This window comes from Microcebus murinus, chromosome 11 (assembly GCF_040939455.1).
Source record: "Microcebus murinus isolate Inina chromosome 11, M.murinus_Inina_mat1.0, whole genome shotgun sequence".
NCBI classification, from domain to species: Eukaryota; Metazoa; Chordata; class Mammalia; order Primates; family Cheirogaleidae; genus Microcebus; species Microcebus murinus.
The window spans coordinates 79,822,714-79,832,415 of NC_134114.1; positions in this window are offsets into that span (position 1 = coordinate 79,822,714).

Below are 9,702 nucleotides of genomic sequence, written 5' to 3' on the forward strand. Positions count from 1 at the left end.
TTCAATACCACTGTAGTATTGAGACATTAAGACTACTAGATACTATTTGTTAAAGTAATATACACACCTCTACTCAAAAAGGAAACATTTCTCTAATATATAAAATTCAACACATAGTTCTCAAAACTATCCAAAATACCTCTACGAGTTCTCCGTTTACTTTATTCTGTTTATGAAAGATCAGAAGCAAACTATATATTTTCAACATTTTTTTCATGGCAAATTAATAGATCCACTGACATGAAAAAGTCTAAAAGCTTCTAATGTTTTTAAAACCTGAACTTGGTATTTATAAGGGTTCTTTTACCTAAACAAAGTATGTTTAGATATGAAAACCTGATTCATTGGTTCACATGTCTGTAGTCAGGAATACATGTTCCTTTTTTATTTTCAGGTTAATATATAAAAAAAAACCAAATAACTTTTTCCTCCCAGTTCAAGCCTTCAAAAATATCATACACATATTCAGAGCACAAAAATATGATTATAGATAATGTATCTTGACTCAAATAAACCCTCTATCAGGAGCTAGCCAAAGGATATTTCTAATGACTGGCTTTCTTACACCATTTTGTCTGTGATTATCAGCGAAGATTTAGGTAATAGCTAGCAAATATCCTACCTGCATTTGGAAATGTGGTAGAAGACCACTAGGGACTTTTAATCATCTCCTTTAGAAGCAGTCATCCCTATTAAGGTTATGTGGCCAAGGAAAATATCTGACAAACTTGTTTACTACTTAAATACTCTAACCAGTAATAAGTAGGTATGTGAAACATCTGCGCTAAATGTGAGTTTTACAAAGATAGGTTTTCCACTTTAGAAAATTGTAGATATGTCCCCATTTCAAATGCACACGTGCAGATTATTATTCTTGTCTGAAACTGACATACCCTGGGAATCCTGTTTGATTGCTTTAGGAGACTTGCCTGGGCCTACAGATATATTGATTTAGAGAAAATATAAACAGCATTAATCTGGGTATCAAGAGATTAGAATTCTTGACTAGGGCCTGTCATTGACTTATTTTTTAGGCATTTGTTAATCCTATTGTGGCTCAGTTTCTCTGTCTGAAAGTGAGGTTAGACAACAGCATTATATATTTCATACACACACACACATACATATATAATTCACAGCTATACAGCAAGGAATGTAAGAGAAAAAAGATGCTGTATTAATGTGAACCATTACATGTAGTAATTCTAGAAATGTTAAGATTATAATATTTAGCATCAAAATTTTGTAAATATTTATTTCTTCCTCCAACAAGTATTTCTAAATTGTGAATGTCTTGAGACCTTAGCAAATCATTTACAAATTTCTGAGGAACAAATAAGTCATATTCATCCACCTCTGCTGGAATCTTCCAAATATTTTGTGTGTGTGAGGAAAGAAAACCTAATTTTATAATTCCTCCCAAAGGTATTCGTGGTTAGGCAGCAGAAGAGCTATATGTTGGAACATGTTGCAATCGAAAGCTAATTATATTCATGTTCTTATTTGCATAGTTTTTCTCCTGTTCAATGTCATCCAGGAACTATTAAGCATAAAAGAATCAGCATAACTTTTGGCAACTGTGTTTTACAATCTCCCCTTTGCTCTCAACAACATTGTCTTAATCCAAGGTTGGCACTCTATGGCCCACGGGCCAGATTTTATTCACCACACTATCTGGTTTTGTAAATTTAAGAGTTTCTGTAACATAGCCAAGTCCATTCATTTAGGTATTATCTATGGTCACTCTCATGCTATAACACAGAGTTCAATGCTGTATGGACTGCAAATCCCAAAATATTTACTATCAGGCCATGTCCAAATAAAATTTGTGGACGCTTGGTCTAAAACATCATTTTTTTCTAATAATTTTATAAAGCTATGGAGAGGCAGCATATTGTAGTGGAGAAAAATACAGATTTAGTGTCAGAATCTTTCTCCATGCCCCAAACTTCAATTTCTTCACATATAAAAGGATGACAAGTTAGCCTGTCCTTCCCATAAGTATAGAAGAACTTTACAGTCTAGGAAGCCACCTGTTGCATCTCTTGGACATAGGGTACCAAGATATTTAGGCCTCAATAAGCTCCTCCTCAGTCCATGAGTTATACATAACTGGGAGTTGCAGCATTATGCTTGTTTCTCTACCACAGACTGCTACATAGGAATCCTGAAGTATTAATAGCTTATATGGAAAAGAAAATGATCAGGTAATAAAGTTCTATTTCATGAGCTATGCCATCTGTGGAGACTGTAAAATCTCTTAAGCATGAGTCATATAGTGTCACTCTCTGCTCAAAACCGCACAGCTCCTTACTTCACTTAAAGTAAAAAGTCTTAGAATGCCTACAAGGTTGTACATAACAAGACCCACCCTTACCTGCATTCTCTCCTCTGTGCTACTCGTCCCCTCATTGCCTCAGTGCACTCCCTCAACTCCAGGCAGCTCCTGAATCACTCAGTGTGCTTGGAGCTTGAAGCTTTCATGTCTTGGCATGACTGCATCCCTAACCTACTTCAGGTCTTTGCTCACATACCACCTTTCATCAATGCCTTTCTTGACTACACTAAAATTAAAAATCCATTTTTCCAACTATAGTCTCCAAATCACTCCTTCCTTAATCTATTTTTCTGTGTATAGTACCTATTCCTATCTAGCATACTATACAGTTGGATATGTTTTCTGTTTGTTGCTTTCTTTTTAAGCTTCAGAAAGACATACATTGGGCCCATGTTGCTCTCTGATGTATCCCAAGCAACTAGAAGAGTGCTGGAACACAGTAGAAGGTCCTCCAAAACATTTTATGAATGAATGAATGAATAGATTGAAATCTCAAGATAACAATGAATGCTTATGAATACTTAATATTTGCCAACTCCTTTGCATATGCCTGAGAATATATACGTGGATAAGGCACAATGTCAGTCCTTAACAAACACACAGCCTCACAAGAAACAAACAGCTAACACAAATAGACCCTAATATGAGTAGGTCTTAAATGTAAATAAGCAACTGAAAACAAAACATGCCACTATGAACCTTCTCTAGTAGGCAGGCTCTAACCCTCTCCTGTTTCACAGACCCACACCCTTACAGGCTTCCTCCTCCTTCCATTTCTTCTCTCTTTTTTATAGAGTTGTCAATTTTTTATTCTTTTGGTCATTTTATCTTAATTTCTTCTAATATCATGTTATTTTAAATATTTAAAAAATTCCTTTTACTATAATAAATTGTTCTTATAGTAAATATATACTTATTCCCCCAACTTCATACTTTCACTAGTTATTATACTGTTATATGTATTTGGTTAATTTAATATTTTCAAATTTTTATGTTTTCTCTAAGCCCTACTTAATTTTTCAAGCTTTATCAATTTTCTGACATTTTTCATTAACTTTCAGATTTTGTTGATTTACATTTTCTATCTCTGTTATACTTTTTAGTGTTTACTTTCATGACATGGCTTTATCAACAGTATTATTTACTCTCTAGTTCTGGTTTTCATTTTTAATTTAAATGTTTTATCTTGAATTATGATTTAAAAAAAACAGGCTTACATGAGTTACATTTGAATTCTAATTACTCTACCTATATGGGACTCCAGTTACTCAAGGCATTTTTACAAATTTTTTTACTAATTTCACCAAAATTAGTAAAATTTTACTAAGACTTACCACAAAAGGTATATCCAAAAATCAAAGAAAATATAGTATGTAAAAAAGTTTATCACACTGTCAGTCATATTAAAATAGCTCTGCATGAGAGAAAGCCTTTTAGGATACTCAAAGCTTTCAAATGCCAGAGGCCAGCAGGAGAGCTCAGAGAATCCATTCTAAAGCATTCCAGGAGTATAATGCCGCAGCCCTCAATTTTGGGGAAAAGATGGCATTGCATCAGGAAAGAGAGAGGTTTTCCAAGGCAGGGAAAAGTTGAGGTAAGAATGGTGAGCAAAGGTAACTCCCCAATGCGATGAACCAGAAAGCTGGCATCTAATCTGTAAAGAGAGATATGATATAATTTGATGAGATGGCAGTATCTATAAAGCACTAAGAAGCCTCTAGAATCTCACCAGAACTCAGATCCTATGTTCTACAGAATGGAAAGCCCTGATTAGAATCTCAAATGAATTTAATTCAGTGGGGCACTAAAGCTGCAACAATGTCTATATCCAGCTCAACTACATATTGAATTGACTCAGACTCCAACTCAAGTAGACTGAAAGAAAATGTCATAATATTTTCTGGAGGTAAATATGACATAATTCAATCCCTACAGTTAAACAAGTGATTAATAGTCAAAAGAGTAAATAGTCAACAGATGAAACACAGATGGCTTGATGAGGTAATTATCTCCAAATATTTGTTAGCGGGCAACATACAGGATGAGATATTAAAAATACATAAAAGAATCTAATGACATTGTAGAAATAAAAAAATATATTATCCAAAATAAATTTGTTAGATTTAGCAACAGATTGAGCAAGGTATCAATATACTTGAGGACTGATTGATAGAATATACGCAAACCCTCCAAAAAAAAAAGAGAAAAACAAATTAAAACAAAAACAAGAGAAAAAAGAGTCTTTGATTTGTGGGAAAATACCAATTTGTCTCTCATATGTATACTTATAATCCTGAAGTAAAAGGAGACATATCACTGGTTAGAAGAAATATGTAAAAATAAAATAGCTGAGAACTCTCAAATATGAATGAAATATTTCAACCCACAAATACAAGACTCTCATCTAACACCTCAACTTGGCTAAAACAACAAAAGTCACTAGGTCCATCATCCTCAATCTGCTAAAAACTAAAGATGAAGAACTAGTTGTAAAAGCAGATGGAGAAAAAAAAAAGACACATCAAATACAGAGGAGGGGTCCTTCTGACATCTTTGTAGTGCTGAAAGAAAATAAAGTGTGAACCTAAGTTTCCATACCAAATGAAAATATCTTCCACAAATAAAGATGAAATCAAGACATTTTTGAACTGACAAAAAATTAGAGAATATTTCCTCAGGAGACCTGCAGAACTAGAAGTTCTTCAGCTTGAAGGAAAACAAGCTAGAGGGAATCCTGGATATCTTCTCTTAAGAAAAGCATGAAGATCATTAGAAAGCATAAATATATAGAAAATTATTATACATATATGAAATGTTATATAGATATTTAAATTTTTTAACTGACTACGAGCTATTACAAGTAAAATAATACTTCCCAACAATGTATTGTGGAATTTATAGCATATGTAGAATAAGAAGAGATATACTGCTATACATCCTTATACTATTAGTAAAGTAGTATAATATTACTCGAGGGGGAACTGTACGTCACTAGAGAAACACTAATATATAACACAAAGTGATACAACTAAACATCAAAACAAGAGATAAATACTAAGAAAATAAGCACTTTTCACCAAAAAAAGTCAAGAAAGGAAACACAGGGATAAAGGAATATGTGGGATAAATATAAAACACATAGCATATAAAAGAATTAATTCTAACCTTAGTGATAACTCTGTATACTGTAATAGACTAAACATAGGTCACAAAATGCCATACTGCTTGAAAAGCAAGACCTAACACACTAAATATAAAGGCAGAGACCAGTTTAAAATAAACATATTGAAAAAAAGATATACCGACTTCTAGTATCATATCCAACAGAGAAAGAGCTTAGAAGCCAGCACTCTCATTCTTAAAGAAAAAGCTGGAAAAACTGAAAATCAATTATTTTTCTTGGACTCTTCAGATCTCTGAGGTGGCAATGCAAACCCATCCCAAAATGTGGAAAATTGGGATCATTTAGAGAGACACAGCCAAGAGTGTCTTACCTGAAATAGAAAATACTGGAGCCATAAACTGACCGGGACATTTAAATGGTAATTTTGACTAACTGCTGTCAGCTGAGTGTGGAGATGGAGCATGAGATTGTCACAAAGTGAGAAAGTGCAAAAACAAACAAACAACAAAAACACAATAAGGAGGGGTATTTCAAAGGAAAATAGAAACCAGGTGAAAGAAATCTGAATGCCAAAGCTGAAACAGTTTGAGCAATAAAATATTAATAATTAAAGTAGTATAAAATACATACCCAGGAATCCATACTGAAGTAAATAAATGATGATATAAATACATAAATAGGGCAGAAGAGACACATCTCTCATGCTGAAAATTCCCAACAATTTATAAAGATACTCTGCCCTAAAGGAGGTAGAGATTATTTCCCCCTTCTTAAATGTGGGCTGCACATATAGTGACTTTGTTCCACAGAGTATAGTATGGAAAGGGTGAGGAAGGAAGAAAAAGAGAAATTTTACAGTGGAGAAACCTGACAAATACCATCTCAAGCATGTGATTAAGGCCAACATCAACAGTAATAAATTCTGTTTAAGAGCATGTACTTCTGATTTAATGTAATAAAAATGACACATTTCTTCTGCAATCTTGCCACCAAAAACCCATAACTCCAGCCTGATCATGGGTAAAACTTCAGATAAAGCCTAACTAAGGACATTCTACAAAATAACTCTCAAGTAAACCTTCAAACTGTCAGGGTCATCAAAAATAAGAAAAGTCTGAGAAACCATTGCAATCAAGAGATGCTTAAGGAGACATAACTACTACATACAACACGGTGCTGTGGCTGGGATTCTGGAACAGAAAAGGGTTATTGAGAAAAAACTAAGAAAAGTTGAAAGAAGTTTAGACTTTAGTTCATAATAATGTATCCACATTAGTTTACTAATTATAACCAATGTACCATACTAATGTTAAGATAATAATAGGGGAAACTGGGTGAGGGTTATATGGAAACTCTGTACCATCTTCTCAATTTTTCTGTAAATCTAAATCTATTCTAAAATTGAAAAAAAATTGTATTTAAAACAAAAAGAAGCAGGAAATAGTAGATTTCAGAATGCCCTCATAAAGTAGGAGTGAGAACATGGCTATTAGGAAAGAGAAGACCAAATTCATAGGCCAAGTGAACAAAGGAGGTAGCTGAGGTGGGGTCCATAGAAACGGTTTTCCTTCAGTTTCCCAAACGAAAGATGATATAAGATCTATTTTTCATTTTATGCTAGAAGTTTTAATCAAAGTTAAAGTGGGAAAAAAATGGTTAACATTTATGCTATATGGGAGAGTTTGTCAAATCAAACTGAAACATTGAAATTTTCTACCCATAACTTGTCTATCATAATTATCATGAAGTTGGTATTCTCCATGGTGTCTAGCAAATCAGTTGATATGTCTGTGAAATGACAGGTGACCTACAGAGATATACAATAATTGTTGGAAAAAATAAATGAGGGAGGCTGTATCACAGGAAAGGTACATCCTTGAATGAGCCTTGAAGGAGAAATCCTAAACCTTCTGGCAGATGGTGAAGAAAAACTTTTTCTCCTAAATAGAACACTTTTATTTTATTTCAAAGACCATAAGCCATATTTTCTTAAAACCTCAATGAGGATACATACATATGTATCAAATTCTATTATGATAAAACATAACCAAAATGTATGAAAACAAAAACACTTTCAGAATTCCAGTATAATAAAATAAAGTAAAAAAAAAAAAGAGAGAGAGAGAATATAAACCATGCAAAACTGAAATACAAGAAGAATAGCATGACAATAACATTCAAAAAAAAATAAAAATAAAACCATCAAAACAAAGAGCATGAGCATACTAGATATAAAGTAGACTATTTCCTAATAAAATTATCAATTCACAGAGATGTTAAAATTTTAAATTTTATGCACCTGATAAAAGTACTTTAAAATACACATTGCAAAAATTTATAAAACTAAAAGAAGAAATACACAAATCCATAATCATAGTTGCAGAGATTGATATCCCTCTTTCAGTATTTGGTAGACTATTAGGCAAAAATAATAAAGATGAAGTGATAAACACTATCAACCAATGTGGCATAATTTACATTTAAAGAACATGACATGCAACAACTACAGAATATACACTCTTTTCAAGTGCCCATAGAATATTCAACAGGTATACCTCATGCTAGCCTATAAAACAAATCTCAATATATATCAAAGAACTGAAATAAAATTGAGTATATTATCCAATTATAATGGAATTAAACTGGACAGTAATAAGAATAACATACATAAAAGAATACCCAGATAGGAGAAAGTAAGAAACAAAGAACAAAGGAAGAGGAGGCCAAAAGAAGAGAGGAAGGAAGGAAGGAAAGACAGAGAAAGGAAGGAAATCAGAAGGCAAGTTGGAAAGCATTTCAAAATAGATAATGAAACAAAATATAATCAAAATATATAGAATCAAGCTAAAGCAGTGCTTAGAGGAAAGTATACAGATTAAGAAGATTATATTTTGGTTTTCTTCTTTTATCATCTTTGTAAACTATAGGAAAGGAGAGAATAAAAGAGAGATAAGGAGAAGAGAGAGGGTTCTCATACCTGCATTCCTTTTCAGCAAAATTATTTAAGAATTCTCTTTGAGCTCAGAGTGTGTGTGAGTGTGTGTTTCTATCCCCCTCTTTTATTGTGATTAAATGGGCTAGGGTTATAATGGATGTTTTGTCTATTTAGTTTTTTTATCATATATTTCAAGCATTTGTATAAATATTAAAAAAATAAAATAATGGACATCCAGTGTTTATTTTAGCCATGTACTCACAATACACCTTTTAAAAAGTCTTAAGATTTCATATTCATTTAGATTATTTTTTTTAAAATTAAAAAGTACAATTATCATCAAAAACTGTTGTGTATTCCTTTCCAATTCCATTCCTCTAACTCCTGTGCATGCAGAATTAACTAATATTAGCATTTATCAGACCCAGTTATATTTTTCATTATATATTTATGCATACATTAATATTTCTAAGTACTGGATTTTAAATTTCATGTAAATGATCTTATTAAATATGTCATTTTGAAGTGTACCATTTTGTTCAAAATATTGTTCTGAGATTTAATATATTTGTAGATGGAACTGCAATTTATTCATTTTTACTCTTCTGTAGCATAAATTGGAGGGGATGAAAATACCAACATTTTATCCATTTTATTACTGATGAGATCTCAAGTTGAGTCAATATTTTTTTTTCAATTACAAATTACATTACAGTAGAATTTCTTATCCATGCTTTCTACTACACTTGTATGATTTTTCTCTAAAGAATATACCTGGGTCATATTATGTTAATATTCATCTGCACCTGAAATTGCTGGCCTGGGTCAAGAGCAGGACCCAACGTGGAAAACTACACATCAAAAGAGTGAGAGATTGTTTTAGGAACAAATGACAAATTTCCTATTTTAAAGTCAGATCTGAGTTATCATGGGAAATTTTCTCAAGGAAAGAGGAGAGTGTAATATTGCACACCTTTGTTTATCTTCCTAAGAAGGTGAGAAAATTATCACAGAGAGACTTGATTCCCTAAAGATTAATTTTACTCAACTTTAATATATCATAATATATAGCAGAAGACAATAGAGGCCCAAATATGAATAATGTTTCTATAAACTTACATAGCCCATTTGGTTATTTTTCTTCTTTTATTAGTTGCCCGATTTTAAAATTCTTATTTTCATCATCTCTTGAAAATCAGAAGAAGCAAGATTCAGCCCATATTACCAGATGGCAATATTCTAGTGGATATAAATAGTGTTTCCCCTTCCAACGGGGCATGCATTCTCCTGTTTGCTATAATCGCC